This window comes from Apium graveolens, chromosome 4, assembly GCF_009905375.1.
Source record: "Apium graveolens cultivar Ventura chromosome 4, ASM990537v1, whole genome shotgun sequence".
NCBI lineage: Eukaryota > Viridiplantae > Streptophyta > Magnoliopsida > Apiales > Apiaceae > Apium > Apium graveolens.
The window spans coordinates 73,471,753-73,483,393 of NC_133650.1; the positions used below are offsets into that span (position 1 = coordinate 73,471,753).

Sequence of the window (11,641 nt, forward strand, 5' to 3'; positions counted from 1 at the left end):
GGGTTGACGTTCCAAGTTCTGCCTTAGTAGTTGCATGAACTGCCCCATGGGATCCATGCCTGGGTTTGGTACCTGTTGCTCAACCTCAGTTTCTCCTTCTTCAGCCTCTATCTCAAATCCTTCAACATTAAATGTTTCCTCTTCCTCTTCATACTGAGAGTCATCCTATTCACCATAATCCTCATCTTCCTCTTCACTGTGTTCTTGGTTCCTACCATCCTGGTTATGGCTTCCCTGGTCTTCAAATCCAGGCTTCGCCCTAGTTCCAATCCTTCTTGGCGGCATGATACTGATAAATTTTAGAAAATTCAACGTTAGGTCACAGTCATACACAAGATTGTGTCTTGCACAGTTTCTATAATGGGGAGAATGTATCTCGTAATTATATTATATTATGACAGTTCTAATAAGAAGTGCAGTAATAATAACGATAAAAACAGTGATCTCGTCACTAAGGAACTGAACTAAAAGGAAACAAATATATACAATGCGAGAAGTATATAGTTCGATCTGGTCAAAAGTACAACAGTGCTACAGTCATCTGCCCAAAAGTGAAATACATGAGTCTATCTGTCTAGTCAGACAAAGGGATACTATATACAAGTCAACTATCCTGGAAAATTGGCTCTTACTATGGCCTCGACTAACTAGACGACTAGACTACCACATCACTGGTCCCGAATCAATCACCGGAGCGGGTCAACTCCCACACTCTCTCCATCGCACGACAGAATATGTAATCAGCCTGCCTCCTGGATATCCGGCCATGTCTGTCTCCATGAAGTGATCGGAGCCTCGCACGGGCCATAAGCTCTATCCCAGTCAGCTCTCTCCTCATGGATCGGGGTATGGTAGCTCTAGCCTCATGAGCTCGTGCACGCCTACTAGCTCTCTCTGCATCCAACTCTCTCCTGGCCTCATCCAGCCGGGCCTCAGCAATAGCCACTCAAGTCCTCAGAACATCTTGAACATATCTGTGAGCTAACAAAGACTGCATATGGGCAGGGTCGAGAGTATGGGTCTCAGAACTGTCATCATAGAGGCTCCAAGATAGTAGTGGAGGGGTAGGAGCTCTGACCACTGGGAATGAGGGTAAAGGGGTACCAGTATACTCCACTATAGCTCGGACATGCTCCTCAGCTACTGGGACCTCATCCGGGTCCTCCTCATCTGAAATAGCAATAACCTATGTCTCTGACTCCTCTGAGGGGTCCTCCTCATCCATCTCCTCCTCCTCAGGCTCCTCCTGATCCTCGGCATCTAGTAGTGCCTCATCATGCTCACGCTCGAACATCTCTGGGTCCTCTATCTCAGGCGCCTACACATTAAACGAGCTAAGTTACTATCATGGTACTTATAAGGGTTCTCGTAAGGGTTTTAACTGTCACCACTACCTTAAGTAGTCCGACCAAGAACTTGGCAAGAGTTCTTATTATCTTTGTGAGTTTATTATTATATCGTCGCATCATCTTTGAGGTTTATAACGCTTAGCTCTGATACCATTTCTGTAACACCCCCAAATCCGGGGTCGGGGATCCGAGTCGTTACAGTTTTTCTTTCCATAAATATCATTTAACTTAATTAAAAATAAATAACCTCATGTTGTGACCCCACAATAACACACACCACAACCTATTATAGTCTCAGAGATGAAATTGAAATAGGTACAAGTCCTTGAATCCATAAATTAAAAGTTATTATAACCCAAAATGATTACTTGATAAGTTTACAGTTAATTGCCATTATCTGCCACAAGTTATAATTATACATAATTGATTCCCAAAAGTAGAATACCTGATCTATAAATAGATCTACCTCTACAGCTATAGCAGCTACGATATCAACGGGAAGACGCGGGACGCTTCCCACGCTCTTGCGCTGGGTCTGCTTGAGTCTGGCCATCTTTCCTAACTATTGTTGTGTGATGAAGAAATGAAGCAAGAGTGAGCATTATAGCTCGCAAGATAATATATAGTGTAATCAATAATGCAAGTATCTAAATAGATAACTTACTGGAAACCTTTATCAAATGTAAGGTAATTACTTAATGGATACAAGCTTAAAGGAAGATAAAGTTACCAAATACTTCACTATACTTATATCTTTTTATAAAACAACTTGAACTACCATCATTCAAAGTATAATAAGTTTTCGAAGTTCATCACATAGGTGGGACTATAACATAAGACTTGAATAGATTCAATCTTTGAAATATTATTGAATGAAATGAAGTTACGAGATACTTCATTAAGTCCCGATATATATATATATATCCATACATATCTCTCATATATTTCCTGAAAACCTCTGTCATGTAAAGTATGAACAGAGTTGCAATATCCAATAAATTTGGAAAGAAAAGAATTTTGGCATAAACCCGATATCTTGCTGATCAGGCAAATATACCAATAAGTAACCTTTTCTACTGTAGATGAATGAATTCCTCGCCGGTCATCACCCTGGCCGCATTAGGACCTCGTGCTAGACCGTTACCCGGCCACTCACGCGTGGATGGACTGTGACCCAGCCTCTTACACCTTCATAGACCGTACCCCGGCCTGTCGCTTATGCCGACTCAATTAGATGGACTTACTTCCTGAACATTGGGCAAGTAATCAAATTGTTTTCTCAAAACAGCAACCTCGTTATGAATATAAAATACACCACAGAGCCGGATCCCTCAGATTTTTGAGCGAGTATTAAAGTCTCCTTCGAAAGGAAGATCTTAAATTTGAAAACAAGTTTTGGGATCCGCTCTAATTTTAAAATCATTTTGAAGACTCGAAAACATTTTAAAGAATGTTTAGAGTAATGATGATATAATAAAATAAATCATTCCCGATATGTTAAAAAATATCTGAATATTATTATTTAAATAATATTCCCATAAATATAATCCTTATAAAAATAATTGAAGTAGAAGTTTTAAAACTTATACTTGAAATGAATAATAAATAACCAAAGAATTACTTATACAAAAGTATGATCTTTATTTAAATAATCAAAAATAAGTTTGATTATCGAAACATTATTCTTTAATAAAATAAAGAATATTATTTAATAAAATAAGCGGAGTCATAAGTCCTCGAATAAATATTCAAAATAATATTCATTAAATAAAATAAGTGGAGTCATAATTCCTCGAATGAATATTCAAGATAATATTAATTAACTAAAATAAAGTTATCGAATAAACCTTATTCGATTAATGGTTTTGAAAACTATTCATACATATATATATATAAATCTATATACTCGGGAACATCGACTCCCGGTTTAGAAAATGTTCACCTTTGGGTCCCCTATACTAAGGGTATACGCAACTACTGCTTATCTCTAGCATAGGTATTATGCAACTTATAAGCATTTGAATCAACAATTAGATATCAAGATTACGAAATAGACATGCATATATACCATATCAGCATGCTCCAATATATCGCAAGATTTGCTAATAACAATCATGCACTTATCACAAGATAATGCATATACATATATTTACATCACAACAACAGTATAACGAGTAGAAAACTTGCCTGAGCAACTGGGGTTGGTAAAAGGCCTGGGACGAGTCTGATAACCTATAAACAACATATACGTTGGAATTAAACTAAAGTCGCTTAAGAAACTAGACTTTAACCAATTAGACTCTAACGTTCGCTTTTGCGCTTAACGATTCACTTAAGTCGCTCGAGTACCCTCGGCTCCACCATTTTTAATAAATTAACCATTAAGAATTTTAAGGCGATTCTTTCGCGAGTACTCTACCAACTGCCTAATCCACTTTACATAAATGTTTCATAATCCAATTAGTCATTTAAGGGCCTTAACCAAGGTTTCAAAGTAAGGGGAGAGGTAATGGTTCGTTTACGAAACGCCATTACTTAAAACGGTCGTTTCTCCTAAACCGTACATCGGATTCAAGCGAACCACATATCAAAACGAAGCTCTTAACATGAAATATCTAAACATGGCAATGGTCAGAAACTAAAAGTGAGTTCACGGGTCCTGAAGTTAAGAACAAAAATAGTCTAAGGTAAATTGGGCATTACGACGAATTTGTTTACGCGATTACTAAAATTTAAATTACTCCAATCAACCACTAATCAGCCACAAATCAACCACAAATCAACCATACAACCAAACTTCATCCAAATACTATTAAATCAGTCCATTACTTCATGTTTTAACCATCTTATTCAATCACAACAAGAGCTACTAACTATACTTAAGGTTCATTAGCCAATAACCAAGATTTACAACTCAAACTCATTACAAATCCAACCAAACTCTAAATATACATGAATCATGCTCTCATGAACTATAACAATAAAATCAAACCTAATACTCAAAGTAAAGTTAGGGTTTGGAGGGGTTCTACATTCCTTGGAGTGATTAGAGTAGCTAGGAAGCCTTAAGAAGCCTTGAGATAGCTTAGGAATGCTTGGATCTTAAAGGAAATCAAAGAAAATAAAGTTAGTAATCTTGAAAACACTTTTCATCATCTTCTTCCTTTATTTATTGGAAGAGATTCATGAAAAAATAGAAGCTTAAACTCCTATGATATGCTTATCTAATCATAAGGGACCTTGGGTAATTACCTTGCAAATTTATCAAAGCTAGAATCTTGATTTTTGGAAATTTTCTTCTTGAAAAGATGAAAAAGCCGAGAGCTAGGTGTTCTTGGGTGAGTGTTTTCTTTGTTGAATGTTTTTATGGTGGAAAATGAAGTGAATGGGATATTTGGATGATTTGTTGGTTAATTAAAGTGAGTGGAGTATGACTAAGCATGACATCATCTTGGTGACTTCATCATTTGCCACGTGTCATTACTTGGTGGTGGAAGCACCTTCTTATGCTAATCCTTGCTTAATTTCTAGATTATCATCCATAATCCTTGCAATAATCTCTCTTGCATTACTTGTTGTTTAATTATTTTACGACTCATTTATCTTTTGTTCTTGCTAATTGTTTGAGGGATCATATCCGGGATCTTATTACTGGGATTCCCTTAACCTTTCTCAATATATTATATTCCTTTTATGATCCTCTCTTATAATCCTTGAATTTAAATCCTTTTAATCATGTTACCTTATACTCAATTCTTTCGGTATCTGGTGGATTTTCGGGAAAAATCTAAGTGTTCGAATTTGCATTCTGACGATCTTTACATACACTTATATACCATATAGAGTACTAATAAGATCTCAGAATATCAATAAAAGAACTGCTACATAGTGTGGCATGAAAAGTTTTCTTATTCAGCATAATCAGCAAAATCACTATTCATAAGATTTACAAAAAGTCCAAAATTTTTGGGGTTATTACAAAAAGGTTGCTTTAAAAAATGGTTTAGTACATTTTAGTGCAAGTCTTGTAAACCCGTGTTGCTAGACTATAAAGCATGCATGGGTCCTAAGTTCAAAAGTAACAAATCGATATAGATTTTCTTGTATTCTCTCAAGATAGAAGTTGTGTTCTTAATTAATAAGAACAAAGAATTTATAGCAAGACAAACCTAATTAATACAATTAAGTGAGTTTTTGATATTGCGTGTTTGTGTTATTTATGATTACTTCAATACCTCTACAAATTACTAAATGCTTTGTTCACCAAACTCCAAACAAGTTTTAACAGAATTTTTTTTTCAAGAAACGCATTCACATTCCCTTTGTGTTATATTCTTAGCATTCAATATCTAACAAGTGGTATTAAAAAAAATTGAAAGTAAATAGATAAAGATCTTGGAAGAATGAGTGCTCAGAAATTAACAAGCATCAAGATACATGCCTTTGACAATGTCAACTACACACTCTGGAAAAAGAAGATGATGTTGTTTATAAGGATGGAAAATCCCATGTATATTCAGATCCTCAAGAATGGACCTTTCATACCTATGGCGAGAGTTTCTGAATCTACAGAAGAAGACACAGTCATACCAGCATATTATGCCCCTAAGGACCCCTTAACCTACATAGAGCCTGAAAAGGAAAAGGTTTCCCTGGATAGCAGTTTTCAACTCATATTAATTGAGTCTTTTGACAATGTGATGTACAACAACATTGCCGACTGTGTCTACTAAATAAATTTGGGAAAAGATTGAGATACTGTGTGAGGGGACAGATGAAGTTAGTGTTGAGTGGCATTTATGACACTTTATAATGCTCCATTAAGCTTTGAATTGGTGTTTTTGTACTCAAGTTATTGGTGTTTTAATGTGTTTTCTATTGTTTTTGCATTTCAGACATTAATCTGGAATTCAGGTAAATTAGCATTGATTAGATGCTAATATGGTGTTAGGATGGTGTCCAAGGAATTAAAACTCATGAAGACCAACTCATTGCATCAAGAAAAGAAGACAAAAGAAGTTTTTCTAGAAGACCGGTGCGCCCGCACTGTCATAGCGCGCGCCCGAGGAGCAGAAACACAGCGCGCCCGTGCTGGTCAAGCGCGCGGCCGCGCCTGGTCGGGAATTAAAATCCTGATTCTTGTGGACTTTTGATTGGATGGACTTCTACTATGCATGGGCTGCTATATATACATAACTAAAGGTCGTTTTTCAAGAAGAGAAGTACAAGAGCTAAGGAGAAGGCGTAAGAAGACCGTAGAGCACAATACAACCAAGGCAAAGAAGATCTAGTTTATTCTTGTGATTCTTTATTTTAAGTTGTAATTTTGGATGCTAGTTTTCTTAATCTTGAACCTTTACTTTTGTTTTGTACTTGGTTTTATTAAGTATAACGACTACGTTTATTATACCATGCTTTCATCGGAACCCACTTTGATGATGAGTCCGATTATAAGCTAATCAGTATCGTGGGTTTCTAGCGAATTTATTTATGAATTTCTTTAGTTAATTTGTTTCGATGCCTTAATGTGTGGTGATTGTATGATAACCTTTTTTTGGTTGTGCTTATTCGTCTTGTGAGCGTCGTGAACTTATAAGATAGCGTGTTAATCTTTAATGAAGCGAAAGTAAATTTAAGAGTTTAGAACTTGCCATGCTAGCATATATTCATGTATTTGATATGTATGATACGTAGGTAATTTTAACCATCTTACTTGCCTTATGTAATCACGATAGATAACTTGTGCATTAAACCGTTATGTTGTCAAATTATATAGACATATAGGGTCTCACTATAATTGGTGTCTATTCAGCTTCTATCTCTTTTGTGGATGTCTGGTAGTATGGTATTCATAGAACGAAAGTTGGCATTTTTCAGTTTCGTGTTATCTGATTAGTGTCATCACCATTACATGCTAAGGTTAAGAACGAAAAGGCTATTGAATGAAGTATTTAATGAAGTTAGAATCCCATATTTGTGTTATATATTATTCAACTCTCTTTAATCTCTTAGTTAATGTTCTCTAGTATAATTCTCAATAGTTAATCATAGTATAATCAAAACCCAAATTGTTATTCGTCTTAGCATTGAATAATAGCAATATCATTGTTGCATAAGTGCATATATCACAAAGTTAACCTAAACCAGTCTTTGTGGGAACGAACTAGAAATAATTCTATATTACTTGCGATCGCGTATACTTACATGAATTATTAGCGCGTGTTTAGCGACTAACAAGTTTTTAGCGCCGCTGCCGGGGAACCGGTGTTAACTTTTAGTTTATGTGTTTGTCATCAGTGATCGTTAAAGTTATTGACTCGAACATTGTTACTTACCTACTCTTTTCCTTGTTGTGTTTCAGGTACTCTAGCGAGCGTGTATGCATACGCGTTTTCGGGCTCGTAAGAGAACTCTGGATCAAGCCGAGGAGGAAGCTGTAGTGATTCGACGGGAAGTTTTTGAGGATGAAGAGAAAGTAAAAGAAGAAGAGAAAGTCGAGGAACCAGCTTTAGTAGTGATGGGAGATCAAGAAGAAATTCCTAAGGCTTTGATGGACTATTCTCAGCCTAAGATCAATGATATTCAGTCGAGCATCATCAGACCATCCATCTCGTCTAACACTTTTGAGATAAGTTGAGCACGATTCAGATGTTACAGAACTCAGTTCAGTTTGGGGGTTCTCCTATAGAAGACCCCAACATGCACATCAAGGATTTCATCGAGATATGTGACATTTTCAAGTTCAATGGGGTGACTGGAGATGCTATCAAGCCGCGACTCTTCCCATTCTCTATGAGGGATAAAGAAAAGTGCTGGTTATATTCTCTACCACCAGGGTCTATCACCAAATGGGAGGATCTTGCTAAAAAGTTTCTCAGGTGAAGACTGCTGCAATCAGGAATGCTCTTACTCAGTTCGCACAGCAAATTGGAGAATATTTGTGTGAGGCTTGGGATCGATATAAGGAGATGCTAAGGAAGTGCCCACACCATGGCATGCCTGATTGGATGATTATAAACTGTTTCTACAATAGTTTGGGCGCACAATCTAGACCTATGCTTGATGCAGCGTCTGGTGGAGCCTTATGGGCCAAAAGCTATAATAAAGCTTATGAGTTGATTGAGCTCATGGCAGCTAATGAATACCAGAATTCTACGCAAAGAATGTTGCAAGGCAAGGTAGCAGGAATTCTGGAAGTAGATACAACTACTGCTATAGCTGCTCAACTTCAAGCTTTGACGATGAAATTGGACTCTTTGGCTACTTTTGGAGTTAATCAAATCACTAGTGTTTGTGAACTTTGTGCGGGGGCACATGAAACTGAGCAGTGTGCTATTTCTAGCAAATATGCTCAATTTATGAACAACTTTCAGAGATCACAGCAGCAAGCTCCATCCACTTATCATCCCAATAACCGCAATCATCATAACGTCAGCTGGAGCAATAATCAGGATGCAGTGTAACAACCTTATCAGCCATACACAGCAAAGCAGTATAACCCTCCTGGTTTTCAACAACCGCATTATGCCCCTTGGCAACAACTTCAACTTCAGTAGTTACCGCAAGCTAATGAAAAATCTGAATTGGAGGGGTTGTGGCTCATGTGCAAGAGCCAACCTATTTCTATCAAGACCTTGGAGAATCAGATTGGGCAGATTGCTAATGCATTACTGAATCGTCAACCTGGCACGCTTTCAAGTGATACTGAAGTGCCAGGCAAGAAGGAAGCTAAGGAGCATGTTAAGGCAATTACATTGAGGCTGAAGAAGAAGAAGTGCAGAAGGAAGCAGAAGTGGAACCAAGGAAGACTACTGTTGAGCACACTCTTCCTGAGGGTAATACAGGGGAGAAACAGATCTATCCTCCACCTCCCTTTCCTAAGAGGCTGCAGAAGAAAAAGCTGGATAAGTAGTTTGAGAAGTTTCTGAAGGTGTTTAAGAAACTTCACATCAACATACCTTTCGCTGAAGCTCTTGAACAAATGCCTAGTTATGCGAAGTTTATAAAAGATATTCTCTCTCGGAAGGTGAAGCTTGATGACTTAGAGACTGTTGCTCTCACAGAGGAATACAGTGCTGTGCTGCAATAGAAGTTGCCTCCGAAGCTTAAAGATCTTGGAAGCTTCACTATTCCATGCACCATTGGAAATGTGTCATTTGAAGAATGCTTATGTGACTTGGGAGCTAGCATCAATCTGATGCCTTTGTCAATCTTCAAGAAGTTGGACTTTCCGGATCCAAAGCCTACTTATATGACTTTGCAGTTGGCCGATTATTCTATTACTTATCCACGAGGCATTGTTGAGGATGTTTTGGTCAAGGTGGATAAACTCATCTTTCATGCTGATTTTGTAATTCTTGATTTCGAGGAGGATAAGAAGATTCCCATAATCTTGGGAAGACCTTTCTTGGCGACTGGCCGAACCTTGATTGATGTGCAGAAGGGTGAGCTCACCATGCGAGTGTTGGATCAGGATGTAACTTTTAATGTGTTAAATGCGATGAAGTTCCCTACGGAAAATGAAAAGTGCTTAAAGGTGGGGTTGGTTGATTTTGTGGTTACTTCAGAACTTGATCAATTGATAAGGTCTGATGCCTTAGAAAAGGCCTTGTTGGGGAATTCTGATAGTGAAGATGATGAAGGGGATGAGCAGTTACAATTTCTGAATGTTTCTCCCTAGAAAAGGAAAATGGATATGCCTTTTGAATCTCTTGGAATGGAGGAGCTGAACAAAGCTCCTAAGCACTTCAATTCATCTATTGTGGAAGCTCATACACTTGAGCTTAAACCTTTACCTGAACACTTAAGGTATGCTTTTTTAGGTGATGCATCTACTTTGCTATTATTATTGCATCTGACCTTTCAGGTAGTGATGAGGAAAAACTCTTGAGAATTTTGAGAGAATTCAAATCAGAAATTGGATGGACGATAGCAGATATCAAGGGAATTAGCCTTTCTTATTGTATGCATAAATTATGCTAGAGGAAGGTAGCAAGCCTACTGTTGAGCAACAAAGAAGGCTAAATCCTATCATGAAGGAAGTCGTGAAGAAGAAAATTCTTAAGTGGCTGGATGCAGGGATCATCTATCCCATTTCTGATAGTTCTTGGGTGAGTACAGTTCAGTGTGTACTAAAGAAAGGAGGTATCACAGTCATTGCTAATGAGAAAAATGTGCTCATTCCTACTCGAACAGTCACGGGGTGGAGAGTTTGCATGGATTACAGGAAGCTGAACAAGGCCACGAGAAAAGATCACTTCCATCTGCCGTTTATTGATTAAATGCTTAATAGATTGGCTGGGCATGAGTACTATTGTCTTCTGGATAACTATTTGGGCTATAATCAAATTTGTATTGCTCCAGAAGATCAGGAGAATACTACTTTCACTTGTCCATTTGGTACTTTCGCCTTTAGAAGAGTTTTTCTTGGTTTATGTGAAGCACCGACCACATTTCAGAGATGCATGATGGCTATCTTCTATGACATGATTGGTCAGAATGTTGAGGTGTTCATGGACGATTTCTCTGTGTTTGGCGATTCTTTGATGAGTGCTTGCAGAATCTAGGCGACGTTCTTAAGAGGTATGTTGAGACCAATTTGGTTCTCAATTGGGAGAAATGTCACTTTATGGTGCGACATGGCATTATTCTTGGGAACAAGGTCTCTAGTAAGGGTCTTGATGTGGACAAAGCCAAAATGGGGGTCATCGAAAATCTTCCCCCACCAATTTCTATTAAGGGATTTCATATTTTCTTGGTCATGCGGGCTTCTACAGGCGGTTTATTAAGGACTTCTCTAAAATTTCTAAACCTTTGTGCAATGTTCTGGAGAAAGATGTTCAGTTCAAGTTTGATGATAAGTGCCTAGCTGCTTTTGAGTTCTTGAAGAAGAGTTTAATCAAGGCATCTGTCATAACAACACCTGATTGGTCTAAACCGTTTGAAATGATGTGCGATGCAAGTGACTATACATTTTTAGCAGTTCTTGGACAGAGGAAGAACAATATATTTCATGTGGTCTACTATGCTAGTAAGACTCTTAATGGTGCTCAACTGAATTACACCACTACTGAGAAAGAACTTTTGGCCATTGTCTATGGTTTTGAGAAATTTTGATATTATCTACTTGGGACGAAGGTGACAGTTTTCACTGATCACGCTGTCATTCGATATCTCATCTCGAAGAAGGACTCGAAGCCTAGATTGATTCGATGGGTTCTTTTACTTCATGAGTTTGAATTATAGATCAAGGATAGAAAGGGGACTGAAAATCAAGTCGCTGATCATCTCTC

At 37.7% G+C, this 11,641-nt stretch overlaps 1 non-coding gene across 1 annotated transcript; it reads right to left on the reverse strand.

Annotated features, from left to right (window-relative positions):
* Positions 1–8,239: 8,239 nt before the first annotated feature.
* On the reverse strand, positions 8,240–8,346 carry LOC141722251 (small nucleolar RNA R71). Its single transcript, XR_012575271.1, has one exon. It is a non-coding gene; the product is annotated as a small nucleolar RNA R71 (small nucleolar RNA).
* Between the last annotated feature and the right edge of the window lie 3,295 nt (positions 8,347–11,641).